The 23,762-nt window shown below is 37.8% G+C and overlaps 1 protein-coding gene and 1 pseudogene across 12 annotated transcripts in view; both read left to right on the top strand.

Moving 5' to 3' along the window:
- The window catches only part of Psd3 (pleckstrin and Sec7 domain containing 3), a 515,401-nt gene that overhangs the window by 378,904 nt on the left and 112,735 nt on the right, over positions 1–23,762 (top strand). The gene's annotated exons all lie outside the window — the stretch shown is intronic.
- On the top strand, positions 14,781–17,347 carry LOC117721348 (upstream-binding factor 1-like protein 1; annotated as a pseudogene).

Below are 23,762 nucleotides of genomic sequence, written 5' to 3'. Positions count from 1 at the left end.
AAGTAAGCCAAACCCCAAATCTCCTATGAATTCAGTTTCCATGATAGCATTATATTGCATATTTAGTCACACCCTCTCTTCTTTGTAAGAACCCTAAAATCTCCACAACTTCAACTATTTATATATTCCCTCATTTCATTGTTGTTGACTTTGGGGATGGCCGTGGCAGAGCTGTTTTGTGCTCAGAGTGTCATCTCACAGTCACATCTCACCTGAGGATCATTCCCTCACTGAACCAGCTTGTTCTTATGGTACACATGATCTTGAGGCTGAGTCCAGCTTCACAGCACATGCTAGATTTCTGTCACCTATGGCACAAGATACATTTGCTGGTTGTTTACTGGTCAAGATGTGGGTTTTATTTTTGTCAATAACCAGCATCAATAGAGTAGAAAATTTCCTTGAGAATTCTAGGAAGTAAGGTATATAGCACATACTTGTGAAATACAATTTCATTTATGGTAGATAGATCACAAATACTTTTTCACAGACAGAATACACTGTAGGGTGATATAGCAAGCACATTGCAATTTCTTGGTGACAAGTACTCTTCCTCAGAGGAGAATCATCCAAACATATTGTATTTTTATTTATAGTGTTAATGTAGATGAACATATATTAAAGTGGTGATGGTATGCACTTCACCAATTAACCTATTAAAATATCTTTACATGGATGTATGTCTTTAAAGTATCTTTCCTCATTCAGTGTGTTTTCAGTGCGATTTTGAAGCTTGCACTTCGTTTTATGATGTTGGTTGGGAATTGCTTCAGCAGGCCCTCAAAGAAGACATTTTGATTGTTATCTCCAGGTTCTTTAAGATGCTCTGCATTTTCCTAAGTGATCTCTGAATATCCTTAACTGTTGTTATTTGTTTTGCTCTCTCCTGTCAGGTGCACTTCTCATGTCTTAGGTATGTCACCTTTTCCTCTCAGAGTTTAAACCTTAGGTAGAGCATTTTGAATAGTCTGGTATATGAAAGTAGAATAGGCTAAAATTTGTACTTATTGGGGTGGGTTGTCTAGATAGATGGGCCCTCTTAGGATAGATCCAGCAGTAGAGTCCTCTCCTTTTCCTTGTACCCAGTATTGATGCTTCTGGCTGCCGATTCCAGCTTCTGAGAACTGATCCTTTCATAAAGGGAGAAACTTGGTTAGAAAAAATATTTTCATGATAAAAATGATCTTTCAGTTGCAGTAAACTAAGGCTTCAGTGATAAAAAGTGTTGAAATTTGTACTGTCTGCTTAATTTTTATTGGTCAAATGATCTTAGTACTTAAAGTATTTGAAGAGAGGCCAGGGATTTGTTTTAAATTAAGAAATAACATTTTGGTACATTGTGCTTTGCTTTGGTTCATTTCTTTACATTTTTGGCATCTTTCTTGAGGTTTTATTGGCCAGACGTTATAATTTTTGTTTTTATGAATCAGCTGCTTTTTGAAAGGAGTGCCATGGGTTTAGAATCACACTGGTGATGGCTCCAGTGTTCCTGAGGTTAAAATCACTTTGATTGATGGGAAACTCATTCTACATATGTCAGACCAAATTCTGAAGGTGATCCCTTTGATGTTCAGTTGTTTGAGTTCTGTTCAGGCTTACTGACCAATTTTTAGGTTTTGTATTAGACAACAGGCTCATGTTAAATTTCACTTTTTATAATGTCTAAACTGATGGTGATAATGAAGAATTAAAGAAATTGTTCTGATCGCCATCTTAGGAAAATAGTTAACCACAACCATTAAGTACTTGGGAAAGTGCGCTGACTGCTTCTCAGTCCATATGCCCTTCCCAAGCTAGGCTGTTCCAGCAGATTCAGGTAGATGTGTATTCTGGTTCCTGAGCATCAGTGTCCTTTGCAGCCAAAGAGCACTCTTGAAGGAAGCCTCAGCAGTGTTTCCTAGACTGGGAATTCTCGAAGGAACTCAACCACATAGCAGGGAGCCAGTCTCTGCTGCTGCTGCTGCTGCTGCTAGTGATGGTGGTGCTGCCTCCACCTTTTCCCCCCTACAATCTGGACACAAAAAATTACAAGATGGTCTATCCACATTTTGACACTGGCAGGGATTTCTCATAACTTTTGCTTCACCAAGATTCTAAAGTCATGCAGCATCATTAAAGAGATAGACATATACTGTTAGGAACATGCAATGATGATCTTGGCAAGGAGTATACAAAATCATAAAACACTTCTTGTAAGCAGGATAATTTAAAATGAACATTTCCACACATAAAGTAACAACATCTTGTGTGTGTTTTTTTTTTCGACTTGTAATTTTTAGAGCATCCCGTAAGGTAAGCTCATATGTAAACACATACACACATGACATTTTCCTATCTAACAGGATTGAAAAATGAAGCTTAGCAAAATGTATCAGCTAAAGTTCCCCTGTTAGATACATTATCTTTATTATTTTTAATATTTATTGGTGCCTATTCATTACACATAGCCATGTGCGTTTTAGACATTTTTATTTGTGTATATCATGTATCCTGCCTGTGTTTGCTCTCCTCACACCTCCTGCCTCCTACTACCTCTCACACTACTTCCTGTCTCCTCCCTATCCTATCCCACATCTATTTTCATAGCATATGTATATATCATATAAAAATATACAAATGTATTTGCACAAGCGAAAGAAAACATACAGTATTTATCTAAGTCACAGTAAACTCACATGACAATCTCGATTTCATTCTTTATGGCTGAGCAAAACTCTACTGTGCATATAGACCATATTTTCTATATACAGTTGCCTCTTGATGGCCACCTCGGCTGATTCTATAACTTATCTGTTGTGGGAAGTGCTACAGTAAACCTGAAAGTTTAAGTGTCTCTGTAGAATGTTGACCATGAGTCTTTTGGGTATATGTTCAGACATGGGAAGCTGAGTCATTCAGTAGTTCTGTTCATTCTCAAAGATGTATACGAATTGCTGGAAAGTCATTTACTTAACTAATCAGATCCTGTTGTGACATTATCAAGGAAAATATAAATGTGAGAGATAAAGCTACAAACAGCTCTATTTCAAGATGACCAGAAACATGCAGAAAGAGCTGTTGTACAGAAAGCTCACTTACCCTTTCTCTGTAGAGAGATGGGGTAACCACATCCTGCCTAGCAGCAAGAGCTCTCACTCAGAATATTTGAAGTCATCCTACTGGTTGTGGGAAAAGTTTTGCTTTAAGAAGTCACATGCTATCTAAGATTTTCTGTAGAGTTTGCCTTTCTCCTGGGTTTACTTTGAGTTACCTCTGCTTTCTGCAGTATCCTTCCCGTGTAGGATCTCGCTGCCTCTTGCTATCTCAGGCCTCTGCTCCCCTGTTCTGTATGATGCACTTGATAGCTCTGCTGGGTTGCAGTCTCCCTGTAGAAAACAGTTTCTGGACACATCCCATGCCCTTAGCAGGAGTGCAGTGCATTGAGATAGATGTTAGGGATGATCTATCTTGGGGCATCTTGGGGCCTTATACTGTGTATCCTGTCTGGCACCCTGTTACCTGGCTCTGGAGGGTACTCACTTACTTATGAGTAAGATACAAACATGCAGTATCTGGAGTGTGGAAAAAAAAAGTCACACACTTAAACATATGGAATCTAAGGAATTTTCTTTTTGTTTTCAGTTCTTTCACATAATAGCACATAATTTTCAGATAACTTTTAGACAAAAAAACCCAAGAGCCATGGATGGTTCTGTGAGGGTGGCATTTCCTCAGGCTTTTTGCTGGGTGCTGAGTTGAGAAGGCCAAGATGCAATATTGTTCATAAGTCTCTGCTTTGTGTTTACACCCATGGGAAAGCTGTTGTTGGCTGTGCAATTTAAGAGTCTTTACCCTAGTAAATAATTCGATCTTAAATACTCACCTAAGGCCAAATTCCCAATACTACTGAGTAAATATATTAGTAAACAGCTTTCTTCAGAACTTATGTGTTATACTACTAGGAAGCATTTTTTTTCCTTTCCAAATAACAAAGTGATCTTACATATACATTTGGGTTAACTGAACCATAATATAAGTGACCAAATTATAATCTCTTGATTGATATGATTTTGTTTCATTTTGCCTTGGAGCTTTCTTGATATGTGGTGTGTTTAAGTTGTGCATTCATAAATTATCATGTTAAAATTGATTCACATGCATGGATTTGAAATATATGAAGACTGAATGAAACTAGAAATTATTGTCACTAGAATTATTTATACCATATATAATATATGTGATATATAATAATGTATACCATAATAATATAATTATATAATATATAGATAATATATAATATACCATATATAATAAATACACACACATATATGGGGTATGTGTGCATGTATATATACATTTATACATATATATATATAATTTTCTTTAGTAAAAATAAAATAAATAAAATTTTTAATTAAAATATGTAACATAATAGTATGTTCTATGAATTGTAGAACATCACATTTTGATAGACTAAAGATTATAAATTTATATAGCCAAGCTAATGGGGTCTAAAAGTATGAAGTGGCCCTTTCCAGTCTGTGCTGTAGGGTGGTGGCTTTGTTTCAGCTTCACACAGAAATCCACATCCCTATATAGAACTTGTGTTCATGCTCATGGACTCATATACTCTTTTTCTCTCTCTTCCTCCTTCCCACCTTCCTTCAACACCACTTCCCCCTTATGTGTGTAGAGGGGTATGGTAGGGGTCAGTGCATGTGCGTGAGCTTGCTTGTGGAGGACACACACACACACATACACACACATATATATACTCATATATATATACATTCTCTACCTTATATTTTGAGACAAGATGTCTCATTCAACCTGAAGCACATGAGCCCCCAAGAATCCTTTTGGATTTATACTAGAATTATAGGTGCATTCCTGAGTGTACATACTAGAGAGAGAACTTGGGTTCTCGTGCTTAAACAGCAAGCCATCTCCCTATGTCCTCAGTCCAGCACCTATTCTACTCTCTTTCCTCAGAGGAAGTCACATAAAGAAATAGAAAACAAACAAAAACAAATAAACAAAAATCACACAAAAATAAATAACCAAAACCCCACAAAGACCAAAGAAAAGGAGGATACAGTATTCCTTGCGTGGGCATAGTGAGGACCTCCTCAGTATGACATGCATTTGTGAGGTCCTAGGATCTAGATGTCAAAATGCTCCTGCTTTGCTTCTGTTTGTTTTGAAACTTTGAATATATTACTAACCACTTTGGAATGTTCTATATTGTAAATGAAAGAAGTTCCCCCATACTATTTTACAAAGCTAACTTGTCTTTTTCTTTTGTGTTTTGATAGGGATGGAAATTTCTTTAAGTCTTTATTCACTAGACTTAATGTACTTTATAACCAGACAACCAACGATAAATTATAATATAATAAATTATATTATAAAGATAGATAGATAGATAGATAGATAGATAGACAGACTTCTGTACCTCTGAGTTTATACTTATGAGATGTCATTCCATCCTACACCTACAGAAGTCTTGCTCAGTGATCATGTTATGATTCTGCTCATTCTTATCTATAAATCTAGTTGACCATATTATCAAACATAGTTTTTATGTTATTTTTAATATAAGAAAAGGATGCACAGTGACAATCTTTGGATATTAATCTAACCAAGATTCATAAGGCGCAGTGTTTTATATCATTAAGATACAGGAAAGAAAAATTGTGTTCAATAAAATACATTATTCACAGAAATATATAGGATGACTCATTGTGAAAGTCTATAAAATTCATATTCCTAGCTGTCTGTTTAATAAATTATTGTACATTATGTACCTTTCAAATTTTATCTAATTAATTGATTGAGAAATCTATTCTGACAGAGAAATGGGGAACTCCACTGCATTACTTTCTGGTATTGTTTTTTTTTTAAGATAATTTTATTAGGAGACATTCAAAATTACATACTAATTTTGTGGCCAGTTTTTCTGCATTAGTCAAGGGAAATGGTACAATATTTGACTGGAAGAAAAATTCTACCAAGGCCTTTGCAAATAAAGAAGCTTCACAACTATCAAAACTGTCCAGGAATTTTACTATCAGTGAACTGCCTATGGGAAAATGTATACTTTAGGCTTAGGTAAGAAAGGGAGATAAAGGAACAGATTGTGTGACTTGGTTGTTTTTATAGACCTGACTGTATAGTTTGTATGTTTTATCCCTGAGAAGAACCCTAAAGAGCTTTGCTTTATGTGAGGGAAAGATTAGAGCTTTCTACATATCATTTTATTCCCCTAAGCTTACCAAACACATATTCTATATCCTACCATGCTTTCCCAAAAGCTTACTTTTATCATGTATTTTTACTAGTTAAAATATAAGATTTTGTTATTATGATACATTATTCAGTTATTCCCAGTGCTACCTAAAATCAGTAACAGGAATCAAAATGTCTACAAAAACAAAAAATAATAACAATCTGTTTCTGTGGAGATTCTCCTTCATATAGATATTGAGCAGAGTAGATGGTCAGTATCTCATTAACTATACATCTATACCTTTTCCCACAATTATCTCATTGAGTAATGGATCAAACCCAGTAGAGGTTTATTTCTTATTGGTACTGTTGTCTGTAACAGACTTTCCTGTCAGGGTAGTATTTGTATGAAGAAACATGACAAGCAGCTTCCTTCCACTTTATCTTCAGCATCCCTACAGACTTCTAATGTTTTATTATTTAGAATATGAAAGACGAGTGTAGAGAAAGAACACTGGTTCTTAAAATTCTTGCTCTGGAATAGTCCATGTCTATTCTGCTCATATTTGATTAACAAGGATCTGACTTCAAGGGGCACAGAGAAACAGAAATCTCCAGGATCAACCCTATAGCATGGAAAGGAAAATAATTTGGTTGATGAAAGAGTAACCTTCAGGTAACCTTTTCTCTTGCCTACTTAGAAACAGGGGTTTTTGTCTTCATATATTCTTAGATTTATTAATACTAACGTAGACTTAACTATTTTTTTATCAGTGGTAATTTCAAATGTCAAAATTTCTGCATCTTTTCTAAAATAGCTATCACTTTTTAAAAATTGAAACTCATCTCATATCCTATTATTTTCTTGTATATAAGGACTAACATAAAACCTGCCTGACAGAATAAGAGTAGTTTGAAGTTAGTGTTGCCGTTAATATTAAGCTCAGTTGGACATAAAAGTTACAGTGCTAACAATAAATATCTAATCTTCCTATTGCTGCTATATTATATCACTATTGTTACTCTTTTTAACACAAAGATTTGCTAGCTTATAGTTGTGAAGATCCGAATTTCATAATGGGTTGCAGGGACTGCTGTAGGCTTAGATTTTTCAAAACCTACTTTAATAAGGGTTCTTAAGTGTTTTCACCTCTCTTCTAGCATACCACTCACCATATTTAGTGGATACAGAAAGGTTACTAGGGCAAGGGGGGATGTGGACCTGTTTTGAAATAGTTCTTTTGGGAGATAGCAATCTGCATTGTAGGGATATCAGCAATTTAGTTCATGTGAATCAGCAGTGGTAGTTCAGTCCACTCGCAAATCCCATTTATGAATCAGCAAAGGCAGTTCAATCCTGAAGAAACTGTGTGGCTCAGCCTGCATCCACTGATGTAGCAAGAAGCCACCTGATAACCTTGTTGGGCATAGGTGGGAGAGGAAAGCCTTGGTCCCATGAAGGCTGGATGCCCAGTGAGTGGGAATTCGAGGGTGGGGAGGTGGAAGTGGGGTGGTAGGTGGGGGCATATCCTCATAGAAGCAGGAGGAGGGGGGATGGGATAGGGGGTTCCTGGGCAGGGGGTGGGGGGATGGAGTAAGGGGATAACATCTGAAATGTAAATAAAATATCCAATAAAAACTTTTTTTTTAAAAAAAGATAAAGTTGTAAACTTTTAAAATAAGGCTGTAAACTTAACCAAGGTTTTAAAATCAAGTAAAATCTACCAGAGCTTAAAAAAAAAAAAATAAGAAGCCACCTGAATATCATAAGAAGTTCTTTGGTGCAATTCTCTCTAAAGTCATGACAAACAATGATTAGGGAAGGAGGCAAGGTTAACCAATGCCACAGGGTTGTCAGGAAAAGACCAGCATCAGCAAAACCCAAGGAAGACCAGCAAAGGGTGGCAAGGCGAACTAATGCCAGAGTTCATCTACTGTCTTTGGGCTATACTTCTACCCTTTCCAAACATCGCGTGTCCTCTCATGTGTCCGCTCCAGCAGAACATCACATGCTCCTTTTCCATGTAGTTTCCAGAAAAACACCACATGTCTGTTCTCAGCCACACACCCTCTAATGTGTCTGTTTCAGCAAAGCATCCTCTCATAAGACAGTGTCAAAAAAAAAAAAAAAAAAATCACAGGACACAACTGGGTCTTCAGAATTAACCAGAAACCAGAATTTTTCACTTCATACTGTGTTTCTCTTCAGAGTTCTAGAGCAGAGGCTATTTAGCTTCCATTGCTCATGGTTCGTATTCTTTACCTCATGGTCCCATTTCTGTCTTTGGAACCAGTAGTACAATAACATCTCATCCATGCTGACCTCTGCTTATCTGATTCATCTCTGCTGACCGGAATCCTCTGCCTATGTCTCTTAAGAAACCTGGGATTCTATTGTCCTCTCAGAGATAGCCCAAAATAATTGTCTAGCCTTGGTGTCCTGGAGTTGATCATCTGTGCATAGTCGTCTTTGCCTTGAAAGTTCACAGATTCGTGTAGTAACAAGAAAATCCTCCTAATTCTTTTACGAGGATGTGGTTGTGTTGGATGAGGGAGTCATTTACCTACCACAGTCTGTTAGAGATGAGCAGACATTTTCTAAGGGAAAAGTAAGACAAGAATGAAGTGGATCTGAACATGCTGCTCAGACAGGCCCAGCCGTACTCATCCTAACATGCTGGTTCTGGAGGGACGCAGATGTTACCTTGTCCAGCACTCATATTCCACAGATGAAAAGCCCGGAGCTTTGGAGACACCTTCTCCCAGAAATAAAAAATTGGAAGCTGTTTGTCACAGGCAGAGCTTTTGGAACTTCTAAAGACTTTAAGGGAAAGGTAGAAAAGGCGTGTATTTCTTTCTTAGATCTTCATTTAAAGTACCTAGTTCATGTCTCTTTCCATTTTCTTTCTTTTTTACTTTTATTGGAAATACATTATTTTTCCCCTCACATAATATATTCTAATTATAGTTTCTCCTCCTCCTGTTCTCCAGTTCCTCCCCATCTGGGTTCATCCCCTTTCTGTCTCTCATTAGAAAGCAAATCGGCTTCTAAGGATTAATAATAAAATATAAGATAAAACAATAATGTATCAAAATTGGACAATATTAACAAACAAAGAATCAAAGAGAAGGCACAAGAAACAAAAGCCCACTCATTTGCACACTAAAGAATCTCATAAACACAGTCAACTGCAAGCCATAATAAATACATAAATGACATGATTTCTGTCTGCAGCTCAACAGGGTTCACTTAACTCTGAGGGGAGGGATTTAAAGGAGATCCTTAGTTTAGTGATAAGTGTTCTGAAGTCGTGCACTCTCTGCACAGTTGGCTGGCTGTGGATCTGTGTATTTCTTCTCATCTGCTGCAGAAAGAAGCCTATTTAATAATGCCTGAGCAAAGCCATCGTTGAGTATAGCAGAATGCCATTAGAAGTTATTTTATTGCTATCCTCTTTTGAAAAGTAGTATTTGATTTCACCCTAGGACCTGGGGCTATCTCTCTCAGGTTGTTGGCCACCCAAGCAGTATTGGGTATAGGTTCCATCTTGTAGAGTGGGCTTCAAGTCAAATCAGATATTGGTTGGTTGTTATTACCCAACCAATTGGTTGTACATTGTTACCCTACCATATGTTGCAGGCAGGACTGCATGGTAAATCAAAGGTTTTGTGGCTGGGTTGGTGTTTATCGTTCTCCTTTCATAGCCTGAAGAATACCTTCTGTACCAATGATGCTAGCAGGTAGGAATGAAGACATTACATAGACACCAGCTCAGCTTTTCCATGTTCAGTGAGCTGTGTAGGTATGCTGTTTAGCGAAGGTGTATTGCTGTCAGTTTGTGGAGAGAAGTCTATGGTCTTGGCATCAGCCTATGTTGTTGAGGAACCCCATAGGACACCTTTGACCATTCAATTTGATGTAACCCAGTCCCAGTCAGTAGTGGAAGCTTCAGTAGGGGACAAGAGATGGCCAGTTGGGACTTGGTCTCCCCATTCTGTCACAGTTTCATTTAGATAGACTTTGTGTGTGTGTGTGTGTGTGTGTGTGTGTGTGTGTGTGTGTGTGTGTGTGCTGGATATTACCATTTTATTAGATATCTAGTTAGTTGTATAATAATCTTTTCTCATGTTGTAGGCTACTGCTTTGTCCAAAGGACACTATCCTTTGCTTTCTTTGTTGTTGTTGTTGTTACATAGATGCTAAGGTGCCATATCCTTTTATTAGATTTTTATTGGTATGTGGTGTCCTGTCTCATCTTTTACAGTGAATTTTGCTTTAAGTTTGTTTTCTTAGATATCAAAGTTGCTGTACCAGAATGCTTCTTATGCTGGTTTGTTTGGAATATCTTTTTATTATGGAGTTGAGATAACTGATATTGAGAATTATTAATGAGCAGTGTTGTTGATTCCTGGTATTTTGTTGTTATGATGTTATTGTATGTATTTTTTGATTTCTTGTTTGTTTGTTTTGGGATTATTTCTTGTATTTTCTTGGGCGTGGTTAACTTTTTTAAGTTGAAGTTTTCTTTCTACCACCTTGTGTAGTGCTGGATTTGTATACAGATGTTAAGTTTGTTTTTATCATGAAATGCTTTATTTTCTCCATCGATTGTGATTGAAAATCTTGCTGTATATAGCTTTCTGAGCTGGTGTCTGTGGGCGCTGAGACTTTGTAGAACATCTGTTCAAGCCCTTATGGCTTTTAGAGTCTCCATTGAGAAGGCAGATGTTAGTCTCATAGGTCTGCTTTCACATACTCCTTGGGTTTCTTCCCTTGAAGATTTTTAATATTATTTTTTGTCCACTATGTTTAGTGTTTTGATTATTATATACCAAGAGAACTGTCTTTACCAGTCCTGTCTATTTGGTGTTCCACATGCTTCTTGTACTCTTACAGACATGCCCTTTTTTAGGTTAGGGAAAATTTCTTCTATGATTTTGTCGAAAGTATTTTCTGTGGCTTTCACCTGAGTTTCTTTCCTTCATCAATTCCTATTATTCTTAGGTTTGATCTTTTCATAGTGTCCAAGATTTTTTGGATGTTTTGTGTGAGGAGTTTTTAGATTTAATATTTTCATTGACCAAAACATTCATTTCTTGTTTTTTTCTTCAATGCCTGAGATTTGTATTGGCTTCTCGGCATCTGGAATTGGGAAGATTTTACTTCTAGGTTGCTGATACCTGGTCATGTCTTTTTTGGATAGGTATTTTGTTCCTTGGCTTTTGTTTCTTCTCTGGTTAGAAGATTGGGTGACTGTGTACTACCTGTTAAGAAATTCCCCTGGGATCTTACTAGATGAAGCCACTGTGGGTTCCAGATTAAATGTTTTTCTATGTATTGGAGGATGACACTTAGGAATGGGGATGGGCTAGAAGGGAGGAGCCCTGGGGATAGGCCAGGATCAGCTTAGCCTTCTGGGAAAAGAAAAAGGAGAGGATATAGTAGGTCTGCTACAGAGTGGGCAGTGACACTGGTAATTGGACTTGGAGGAATTGAAGGAGGGGTAAAGATCTGAAGATAGCCAACTGCTTAACTGTCTAGAGCGGACCTAGTGAATGCCAGCTAGAATGTATATTTCTTTATAAACCTCAGACCTCAAAAGGAAATACTTCTGTTTTGTTTTGTAAACGGTTTTGTTTGACTAGATTATAGTGGAGAGTAGCTCTGTTTTTTAATCATGTACTCAATCAACTGTCAAATCTTTTTGCTGACTTGAGAGAAATTATGTTGTAGAAATATTATAAATTCTCTACTATCACTGTTGTTATTAGCACCTTGTTCTCTGTACTTTCACCTTTTTGTGTGATATTTATATCCCCTGACCCTATGCTGCTGTAAATCACTTGACAGCTGGCTAAGTTGTAATGCTACATATGTGTAAAAATATACACCAGTTTTCTAAGACTTAATAAGAAAAAAATAAGAATTTCATTGTCTCTATAATTTTTTGTTAATTACATGCTAGAATGATAACATTTTAGATGTGTGAAATGAATAAATTATTAAATTTTCTATGTTTATACATATTTAAGGAGATTACTATGAAACTTCAAATAATTAAATTTTGATATACTTCTATTATACTTTCTATTTTATGCTTTTTTCATAGAACTAATGGCGGTCTGTTTGATCTGATGCATACTTCTCTCTCATTTTAGTTAGGATAAGGAAAGATGGTGCAGCTGAATTTCTTAGAACAAACTCAGTAAAATTTAAGTACCTTATTTATATTCATAGGCTAGTAAATTACATATAAACTGGCCAATATAATATTCTATTACTATTAAAATACAGAAAAATTGTGATCATTTTAGAGATGTTTTGTAGCAAACAATATCTGAATTAATGAAAATTCGCCTCTAGAATTGTATTGTAATAGAAACTGAGCAAACTATTGCTTAGTGATATAGACTGTGCAGAGACGAGTGTAGTATTTAGTATTCTGGGAGATTCAACATTGAGTTCAACCTGGTTCCCTTTGTAGCTTTAGGCAGCTATACCTACCATTTTTGAAATCCACCCATGAAAGGGAACTAATAACATGTACCTAGGAAGGTTTACCATAAGGATTAAGTGAAGTACTGAGGGTAAAGCACCTGTCTTATTTGAAATTTCCTGGGAGACATTTTTGCCAAATGGGTTTGGGAAGTAAGCAAGATTGGAATTTGTGGGCTATAGCATTTCCAAAGCTCTCCACACCCCTCACAAGTTGTGATGCTAAGGTGGTCCTTACACTTGTCCTAAGTGGGATGATGGAGCTAGTCCAGTGATGGGTCATCCTTAGGTGCAGTTCTTCCTTCCCAGGAGCTTGTTTCACAATACAGCAGTTCTGAGAGCAGGCCAACAGCAAGACTGTGTGTGTCCTTCCTTTCCAAAGGGAACCCCCAAATTCCATCCAGGGATGAATGACGAAGGGCAATAATAAACTAGTAAACCTTTCTTTACCCTCTGTTTACATAGCTCTCTTTGCAGATGGGGGTCTGTGCTAGTCTACTTGTAGGTAGGTAAGTTCTCTTATTAGTAACCCCCTGAGATGGATCTTCCTTTTTTCTGTTATAGACAATCCCATTGTAAGACTCTTTTCCTAGAGCCAATATGTAATAGTTTCTAGGTAGTGTATGAATTGAGGAAGAATACAATGGTTGAAACTGAAGTTAAATTTTAAAGGTGATACTTTGTAACTTCACATTTAGGTGGGGGCTGTTGAAGTGTTTTTCATTATTTTTAATAATCTTCCATAAACATTATATGTATTATTTTATATATGTCAGTTATTATGTAACAAAAATGCCTACTAAAAGTAAAGGGAAATTTTACTTGCTGTGTGAAAGCCCAGGCATTAGTAAATCCCAGTATTGTCATAATCTTTGTTACTGAGAAAAAGACCTGGATTTATGCCTTATTATTTTTGTAAGACTTAGCTGAGAGAACAATCAGATCCCAAATTAATGCATCTTTCAGAGCATTCAAGGTCTTGCCTTACTGTCCATGACTGCACATACCATGCATACACAGCACTGTGCTACATGCTTCTGTTAACTTTCCGTAATGTGAGATCATCTGCACTAACCAGGAGTTTTGGCTCCCAGAGAAAGAAAGAGAGGTGGGAGGAAGGGGGAGGGAAGAACGGAGGAAAGAAAGACAAAAGAAGAAGAAAGAGAAAAGGAAGGAAGGAAAGAAGGAAGGGAGGGAGGGAGGAACAAAGGAAAGAAGGAAGGAAGGAAGGAAAGAAGGAAGGAAGGAAGGAAGAGAAGGAAGGAAGAGAAAGAAATAGTTATTTGGGAGTTCAAAATGATGATTGTTTGGAGAATCCTAGGTGGGAAACAGATCTAAGCCAAGGTAAGCAGACAATAGAGGACAATAGCATGTTCCTTTTGTGGATACATGAGATATATACCACAGCAGCCTCAAGGTGATCTTTGAAAACATCAAGGAACAAAAGCCCTTTACCTTAGGGCTTACGCATTTGCTGCTAACACACAAGGACAGGGTCTGTCCACTACCTATGGCAGAGTCCTTTTAAAGTGGGAAGATGTAACATCGAGTAAGCTAAAATCAGTGTGTCATGCTTCTTCTCCAGTGTGGCATGGCATGTTTCAGCACAGTTTTTGCTTGTTTGCTTCTTTGTTTATTCGGTTGCTTGCTTTGTTTGCTTTTGTGTGAAGTTTAGAGAATTTAAGGAATTCTTCCAAAATCAATAGTCAAGCTAAGATGTCAACACAGGTCTCTTTGGTACATAAGACTTGTATTTTACTGCCACCACGCATGCTGTTAAGCTGTGGACGTTACCAGTAGAAGCTTGGATGAGGTAGAGAAAGTTAAACTGTAAATCTGTTGGTTTTGTTTCTTTAGTTGTGTGGTTTAAGGGTACAAATTTCTAACTGGCTTGGTTCCATTGGAACCCAACAGATATTGTAGGAACTGATGGGGGTAAAGAGGAAGCCAGAAGCAATATCAGCAGTAAGTCAGACAAAATGCCTTTGAAATAGCCTTTTCTCCCAACTCTCAAAAAGACTGGCTGAGCATGAGACCTTTTATATATGTAGCACCTGGGCTTTATCTGTTTAGGAATATGAAGTAAGTTTTCTTCTGAACCCGCTTCATGGTTTTTCTAAATCTTTCAGGAATATACTTGAAGGCAAGCTGGTTCTGGTCTGAACTCCCACCTAGACTTACTGTTTCTTGAAACGGACATCTTAATCCCCAGAGTTCAGGTTTAAGACTTAAAATTTTTTTCAGCCTTCTATATGACTTAGAGAGAGAGAAGGGGGGAGAGAGAGAAAGCAAGAGGAAGAAAAGATGATGATGATTCTGGATGGACTTAGTGACTGAGATATTTGAATAATATCTATCCAACCTAGACAATTTGCTTATTGTGCTTTTTGTAAAACCAAGGACTTTGATAAAGAAAATGGCCATAAAGTAACAATTTCTTGTGGTCCATCTTTTGTAATGAACAATTCTTGCTACAGCTATTGTCTTTTTTTAAAAAGAATGATAATGTGCTGTAATTTCAAAAAATAAATTTCAGCTTAAGTAAATGACAAATATATGAAGAAATACACATATTTAACCTGATTTATACATTATACATTGTAAATATCTATCAAAATATCTTAATGCTTTATTAATATGTACAAATTTTACAACTTATATGTAAACTAAGTCAAACAAAATGAATTTTTAGGTACAAATATAAAATCTCATAGGTTTTCAAACAACTGCTACATAGCTAATATTCATAAAAACAGTTTGGGATATTTAAAGCAAAATGATAAGAAATTAATTTTAAATATATTAAATATTCCACTAATCAATATAATTGCAGGAATGTGGTACTGAAGTTGTAGTAAAGACAAATGAGATAAGGTCATAAATTAGGATTTATCTATATCTACATGTTTGTGTTTTTACTTATTCTGAATATCAGAGGTGAGACTTACTATTTTCAATAGCAAAGACTAAGAAACCTTCCTAAAATTAAATTATATTAGTTGTATATGCAGGGATTAGTTTGTAATACTGGCTTTATAGTTAGTTCAAAAAAATGTAAATAGATTTTATTTGTTGTTTAGTCGGGTCTCTTCATAAGCCTAGGAATCAGATGTAGGCAGTACTATGGCAACCTCCCTTCTCCCCAAACTACACTCCCTTGTATATAGTAAGTAAAGAGTATAGGACTGAAGGAGGGCCGTCTGGAGACCATTCCACCTGGGTATCCAGCCTATGTGTAGTCACCAAAGGTAGATGCTGATGTGGATGTCAAGAAGTGCATGTTGACAGGAGCCTGATATACCTGTCTTCTTAGAGGTCTGCCAGAGTCTGACACATTCAGAGGCAGACGCTCACAGCTAACCACTGATATGATCAAGGGGTTCCTAATGGAGGAGTTAGAGAGAAGACAGAAGGAGCTGAAAGGGTTTGTGGCCCCATGAGGAGAACAACAATACCAATCAACCAGAGCTCTTCAGGGTCTAAACTACCAGCCTGGGAGCACATAGGGAGGGACCCATGGCTCTAACTGTATATGTAGGGGAGGATGGCCTTGTCAGGCATAGGTGGGAGAGGAGATCCTTGATCCCATGAAGGCTGTATCCCAAGTGTGGGGGAATTTCAGAGTAGGGAGGTGGGAGTGGGGGTGTGAGTGAGGGCATATCCTCATAGAAGCAGGAGGGGGGGGATGGGATAGAGGGTTCTCGGATGTGGGAGGGGGGAATGGAGTAAGGGGATAACATCTGAAATGTAAATAAAATATCCAATTTTTAAAAAAGGAAGTTCCACACACTGACAGAATCAGTGCTGGAAGCCAAGGAACTTATGAAAACACCTCGAAAAAATTATAGAGTCAAGCAGCATCTTGATTGACCCAAAAGACCCTTGACTGCCTATCTGCGATTTTACAAGGAGCAGGGAGCCAAATACTGCCAGATGAACCCCAAGTACAGCAGTGTGCAGCTGGCCAATGTCCTGGCTGAGAAATACCATCAGCTGCCAGCGGAGATAAAGCAGAGATATATCCAGGACTTCAAGAAGGAGAAACAAGAGTTTCAGGAAAAGATGAGTTAATTCAAGGAAAGCCATCCAGTTTCAAGGTATCCTAAGAAATCTGTGGTGCTCCACAGTCACCAAACCAAAGTCTCTAAGAAGTCACAACGAGCTATGAAAAACATAAAGTCTCTTTGAAAAATTTCCCAAAACAGTTTTCTCAGACATGAAATTTTAGGGAGAACCCAGGAAATCCCCTATAAATGCATATCACAAATTTTACCAAGATTCATGGTTAAGTCCAGAACTGAGATTAGCATCAAGTCCCAGAGGACCCGAAGGAACAGTATACCAGACAGGCTACAGAAACAGTACTGGGTGGGGCTGGACCTCTGGCTCAAGAGATTCTCACCTGAGGAATGTGCTGCGAACGAGGAGGCAAAGGCCATATGTGGTAAGCGAAAGAGCATGAGCATGTCTGGAGGCAGAAGCCACAAGTTTAGATGAACAGATGATCTGCAGTCCTCAGAGAAAGGGCTTCAGGTAAAGCCTGGAGAGGGAGAGGACCTGCTGGATCTTGGAGCAGATTCCTCAGACACTAATCAAAGGAATCATGGTGGCTCCCAGGCATCCAGGCGAAGAGGAAGACTCTAGCACCTCTTCAGATTCTAGCAGTACAGATGAAGATGATGAAAGTCTTCCTCAGGGGAGCCCTCACGTTTAGACTCCATTTTAGCTACGTTCATATTGTAAATCGTTGTTTAAAACCATCCAAGCAAAAGCCAGGTCTTTCCCAGCAGACAGGGCACTGCCTCTCTGTGTTTGTATTCCATTGCTTTCTCCTACATAGCTATTGTCTTACCGTGATGTGGCTGTGAGTTAAAGTAAACCTTTATGGCAGTAAGCAGCAATTAAATAAATTCCATAGTCTATGTAGACCCTTGATGCCTCTGATTTTACCCTGTGCAAACATTAGGATTGTAGTACATTAAGGAGTATATGTTGTTATGGTCCAGGAATTCGCATTAGTTATTGGCGAGGAAGAAAAATGATCTAGCGTTGTATTGAGATTCTGTCGCTGCTTTGGTAAGCCTGTGCAATGGCTTATGTCTAGTTCTTATCCCACAGTCCCTTCTTCCACTGAATCTCATTGGCCTCCTTTCAGTCTCTCATATTTCCTCTTCTCCCCTGTGCCGCCAGAATGTTACCGCCCTGCTCAGGGTCTTGTTCTTTTGCAGTGTATCTTTCAGTCCCATCTCAGTCATCATTTTCTAGGTTCCTCTGGGAAATCAATCCTCTTTAAGGTTGGGATAGGTTGGAACCGTTTCAGAACACTGCATGTTTCTTCATTACAATATTGATAGTGTTACTGACTTATCTCTGTTTGAGAGATTGATTATTTAATCAATGATTATTTGATTGTCTGTCTTGGTGGGAAAGGTATTCTGCCTGCATTTGCATAATAATCTGTTCCTAGCACCTGGAATAGTAAATGAGAGAAATCAAAATGTTTAGCAGAATTAAACATGTTTTGTCATTTGCATTATAGAGACTACAAGTACTCTTACATAGCATCAAATGGGAACCATTGTGTGTGTGGGTGATGATTAATTTACATTTTTAACTTGGTTGAATTAGAAATACAGATTTAATGAGCCTTTAGATATATAAACCACGTAGCCATGGTTTTTAATCACCAGGAAGAGAAAATAAACTAATACAGATTAAAATAGTTGACTCAAAAACATAAACAAACCACTCAGAAATGTTGATGGTAGTTAGAAGCCTTAATGGATTTTTCTGATAAATAAAAGTGAGATAGGAAAAAGAGATGTAGTCTGAATAATGCTTTAGGAAAATAGGGAAGTAGAGTTATTTGTTTTGATTGACAGTTGCTTGCACAGAAGTATAATTTATATCTGTTATGAAGCACCATGAGGGCAAGGTCTCCAGTCATTTCATTTCCTCATAGACACTGTGCCTGATATGTATTAGGCCTTGGGAATGTTTGTTATTGCACTGAATGGTGTAAAGAGGTAATTATAGGTAGCCTTATTGGATTAGCCTCTGGAACAGAACATTTTCTCAGTGTTTACTGCTCCATATACAATTATTAGCCTACTCACCTTGGAAAGACAGCTTTGAGGGTTTGGCCACCCAATTTTTTGTTGTTGTTGTTGTTTTGTTTTGTTGCATCTTGCAATTATTCTGCTACAGCATGATGATTACTTTCTCATAACAAGAATTTATACATTTCACAGTGTATAGAATAGATTGGTCTACCTACCCTCCTTAAGAAAACCTATCATGCTAGGGTAGAGTTCTGTGCTTTGACACACTGTAGTAGTTTGAGAAGAAAAGGGTAGTTATACAGAGCTGTGTCCTAGATGCAGGATTCCTTTTGCATTTTGCTTCACTCCTAACTACCAAAGCTAAAGTGTGTCTCTGATCTAAATAACCTTACATGAATGGCTTGGTTCAAGAGGAAAGATACTTTTTATTTTGGGACTTCTTCATGTTTGAACATGGCCATATCATTTAATTTTAAATATAAGAAGGTTCTATTTAAAGGATTTTCCCCCATATAGTGGCTTTGTATATTTCAAGAACAGATGGAATTAAAAACATGTGATGCTACAGGCAAGACTGAGTCTGCTAAAGTGAAGCAACCTGTTCTCACAGGTAAAACAGATGAGAGTGTGGGACCTTCAGTGATCAATTGTCTTCAAAGATGACTTCGTTTTAGGCTTTTGTTTACATCCTAATTGTTTGTGAATTGAGAGATGTGTAGCCACCCTGTGGGGCAAACTTTTCACATTGGTTTTGAAATGGACAAAAGTAATGGCATGTAAATATAAAATTTGTTCAGTAGCCTTCTGAATAAGGAAACAAAGGCAGGCCATCAGTGGAGGACAAGGCTGTGTTTTCTGAGAAAAATCTCCAGAGTCCTAGTTTAGAAATACAGGTTAGTGTCAAATTGGTAGACTAGTGTCACCTAGCAGTGAGATTCAGCACAGGCTTTTCTATGAGTGTCAAATCCAGTAGTACCTCCTGTGTCTAGACTAGAGGATCAGGTTTTTGTTTGGGGCCATAAAGTGCTAGGAGAAGCTACGCTGCCCTATCTACTTATGTTCATAATGGGTTCTCTAGCAATGCTGCATCAGCTTGGATAACGTAGTTGAAGACAAAAGGCATACATACATTTAGTTTGGGTTCTTAAATGTCACCCTGGTCACTGTAAACATGCACTCTGTAGAAGGCTGACTAGTTTTATGATCTCACGATGTTTGGAAAGGAAGAGCACCCACTGCACAGAAGGGTGCCTGCCTTCCCCTACTGCAGCAAGGAGCAGAAGAGGCCACATTTGACATGGCTTGTAAGCTAGTACAGATAGATTCATTTTTCAAGTCTTTGTTCCATAACTGTTTTATAAGTGGTCACCTCCATTTCTGATATTTGTCTCCCAAAATCCACTGCCATTTCAAGACAATCATTTTAAACATTGGCACGATCTAGACGTGTATGTTTGTGGTATATTTAGATCTTAAAGTCAAATAGTGTAGAAAACAAAATATTAAGTCCTTGACCACCTAAATAATCCCTCTGTGTTAGAGAATAAGAAACCCTGTCATAATCAGGCCATGAATAAGTCACTTCAAGTTTCTTTAATCTCAGAAATACTCATCTTGAAAAGGAAGAGGTTGGTTCGAAGTCCAAATCTGATGGTGAGATTGAGTCCAGAAGATTAGCTTAAGAGGAGTATTCATTAGTACTTTTAAATAGCAGTAACTTCTCCAGGATGCTGGCTATGTAACAGGGGGCAGAAAATCTCAGCCCTCTATCAGATCACATTTTGTCACCTCCATCTGCCTCACTCTCAAAATGTAATCGGAGGAGCCTAGGGGAAAAAAGCATGGAAGACTTTTGAATTAAGGAATTATTAAAACCACCATTCTGTTCTGAGAACAAAGGGCCAAAAAGACCTGCTGTGACCCCTCAAGTCTCACCTACCTCATATACCATGCGAAGCCTCTAGAAGATTGATTCCTACTATTTATTTCCACTCTGTCTTCTCTTCAGTGTTCATAACTGAACCTGTCACTTTTCCTTCGTTTACCTCATGTTCGGTTTTGGTGCTTTATTTGTTTTGATTTTTTTGTATGTTTGGCTAATTTTTTAAAATATTATTTTTGAAAATAGGGAAGCTTTTTCTATAACAATTATTGTTCTAGCAATTATCTTATTTAAAGTCTGCGAGCCTTGAAGTTCCTTGATACTCCAAAGGAATTTACTGTTGCCAGTGTGCTATCCTAATTGAATGATCCTACATTGTGTGAGTCGTATATGTCCCCACTACCCGTTACCTACTAGGCACATAATAAAAACTATATGTTTAATGGGATTCATTGTAGTAGTTGTTGTTATTATTATTACTACTATTACTATCTAGAGCCTTCTAAAGCAGATTTGTGGGACTTATGTAATAGATAGTATCCTCATCCGAGAAAGCATCAGAATGTGAAGTGCCAGCCCACAGCCCTCTGGTTAATGGATTTGCCTTCATAGTTTTTCCTACCATTCTGTTCTGTTAAGGAAGTCACCTTTGTTTTTGCTGAAGTGTTCATAGAAAGTTATTTTTTGCTGTTAAACAGCTGCTGCTCTCTAGGAGGCCTGTCTTTATTTTATTGGAAGCAATCTGTCTGCATAGGCCAGCTAATGTCTAGAGCCGGCAAGGCCTCAGAGTAGGCTACTGCCGACAGGACCATCTGATATGTCTTTGAACTGATTCTTTCTTGCCGTATCTAGTTGTAAACCAGGTGTAGGCATATCAAGAGGATGGGTAATAGAAAGGAAATATAGAACAAAAATACAGTTTGTTTAGAAAGCCATATTGTTTAAATGTGATATATTGCATCTATATTTTCTGAATTTATTGTAGTAAACAACAGTAAACTCAATGTCAAATAATAACCAGTGAAATACAATATATTCATATAATGTAATATTATGAAATTATTAATTACATAGCCTTATATGTGATTAATAAATAGCAATATCTATGTTTCCTTGTATTGCCCATAAGAAGTAAATGGATATATACATACAGTATGTGGGGTGGATTTTCTCTGAAGAGATGCATATGAAATGTGTAATAGTTCTTGTTTCTGAGTAGAAAGACGAAGCAACCAGAATGGGAAAAGGCTTCAATTGCATGCTTTCTTGTAAGCAAATCAAAAGAATTCATTGCTTTTCACTATATTCATTTTTTGGAAAATTAATTTTTTTTAAAAGCAAAGTCAGTGATATGAAATCTGATAGGCAGACTTGTCTTATATTAAAGTAGTTTGTTTATTTCATCCATAGTCACTGAACTAGTCTCACTAGCGCTGACATGGGTTCTGAGATGGCTATGACTTTCATTGTCCTTGCAGATGAGGGTGGCAGGGCTCATAGTGGAGAATGACTAGGGAAGATAAGGGTTAAGAAGAGTAGCTAGTGGCAGTCTCTTTGAAAGGTAACACTTAGGCTGACCCCTGGATGATGAGTATCCAGCTACTAAACTGAGGGGCAGGGGTGAGGGGCGAGGCAACACAGCTCCTTGAAGAAGGGCAGCAAGTGGAAATCACTGAAAAGTTTCCAAAAAGGAAGGCAAGGCCATGTTCCATCCAAAGGTGGTATGGAGGCTAGAGTCAGTACATTAGCCTGGCCTGAGGACATGCATCTGATTGAACAGGACAGTAATTGAACAGGAGAAACAAGAACCAAAGGACCCTGAGAGCACCAAGAACCCAAACAGCTCAGGTGCTTCTTAAGAACACACTTAGGAGGTTAGAGTCACCATCCGCTCTTAGTCATTGGACTGGGAAGGCCATTGACTGAGGTATGTGTTCTGGAACACAGAATACGGGGTAGGGAAGGAGGAAGACTTTTCTCTCTGGCCCTAGAAAGCTTCACTGCACCTGCAGTGTAGGGGAGATGATGCTCTATCATGTAGCATCATGGCTTGGATCTGGTTGTTTTAAGCATTCTAGATGCACCATCCTTATCTATACAGGTGGATGGAGTTGTGGGTATTGAGCAGATGCAAGTGGTTATTGCAGTCTATGGGTAATGCCAGTTGGGCAGCAATGGAGCAAAAATAATACATTCATCCCATTTCTTCCAGAAGTGGGGCTGGATATCATAGTGTAGACTGTAGTTTTCATTGTTTTCATTGTTTTTAGTAACCAGGTAGAGAAAAGAAAACCACCTGAGGAAAACTTCTAAAGCCACCTATGGAGACTGGCAAGTATCCTAAGGCTAAAATAATGAGTGCTGTCCATGCTGAGGAGACTCCACTTCTCTGCAGGGTGCTGCTTGGAGTCTGTTGTGATGCAGTATCTCTGTGGTTCCACCTTGAGTGTTACAGCGGTTAGATATACTTACAATATGCTCTAGCTACAGTTGCATATATTATAAATGATTAGCAGTATTTCCTGCTTGCAGACCATGTTTTATATCTTTGAAACATGCCCCACAAACTATAAAGCCATTACATTCCTAACCAGTTACTTCAGGTGAGAAAGGTATACCTCAAAGAAGACAAAAGGATAGCATAGACTCTGAACTCCATGCATCCCTAAAGGCGGTTGAGCCCTTAGAGCCTCTAAATGTATTTTCTATTATTATTTCAAATCAAATTCTACTCCCATTTGTCAGTGTGCTTATAGAATAGTTGAAGCCCCGAGGCTTCAAAAAAAAAAAAAAAGATGGGGACAGTGAAGGGAAGTGGAACACAGCCTGTCATGATATCAAAAGATCAAAGGCTCCAGGGTTCCCTTTCCTTGGGCTGGTTGACAGAGGGGGACAGCAGCCCAATATCTTAATGTCCAAGTACATCAGTACCTGGTTGTCTGCTATATGGAAATCTCAAGAATCAAAAAAGAGTTAGATTTAAGGGTCATAGGGAATTGAGCATTTTTGGCAGAATAGTTTTTACATGCTATTTTTGTTTTGTTAATTTGTATTAGTACCCAAACAAAGACCGGATTCTGCAGCTGACCTGCTGCCTCTGTGATACCAGGCAAGT

The sequence above is a fragment of the Arvicanthis niloticus genome, chromosome 16, assembly GCF_011762505.2.
Source record: "Arvicanthis niloticus isolate mArvNil1 chromosome 16, mArvNil1.pat.X, whole genome shotgun sequence".
Classification (NCBI taxonomy): Eukaryota; Metazoa; Chordata; class Mammalia; order Rodentia; family Muridae; genus Arvicanthis; species Arvicanthis niloticus.
The sequence above is the reverse complement of the archived record's forward strand: the minus strand, read 5'-3'. Positions and strand labels throughout refer to the sequence as shown.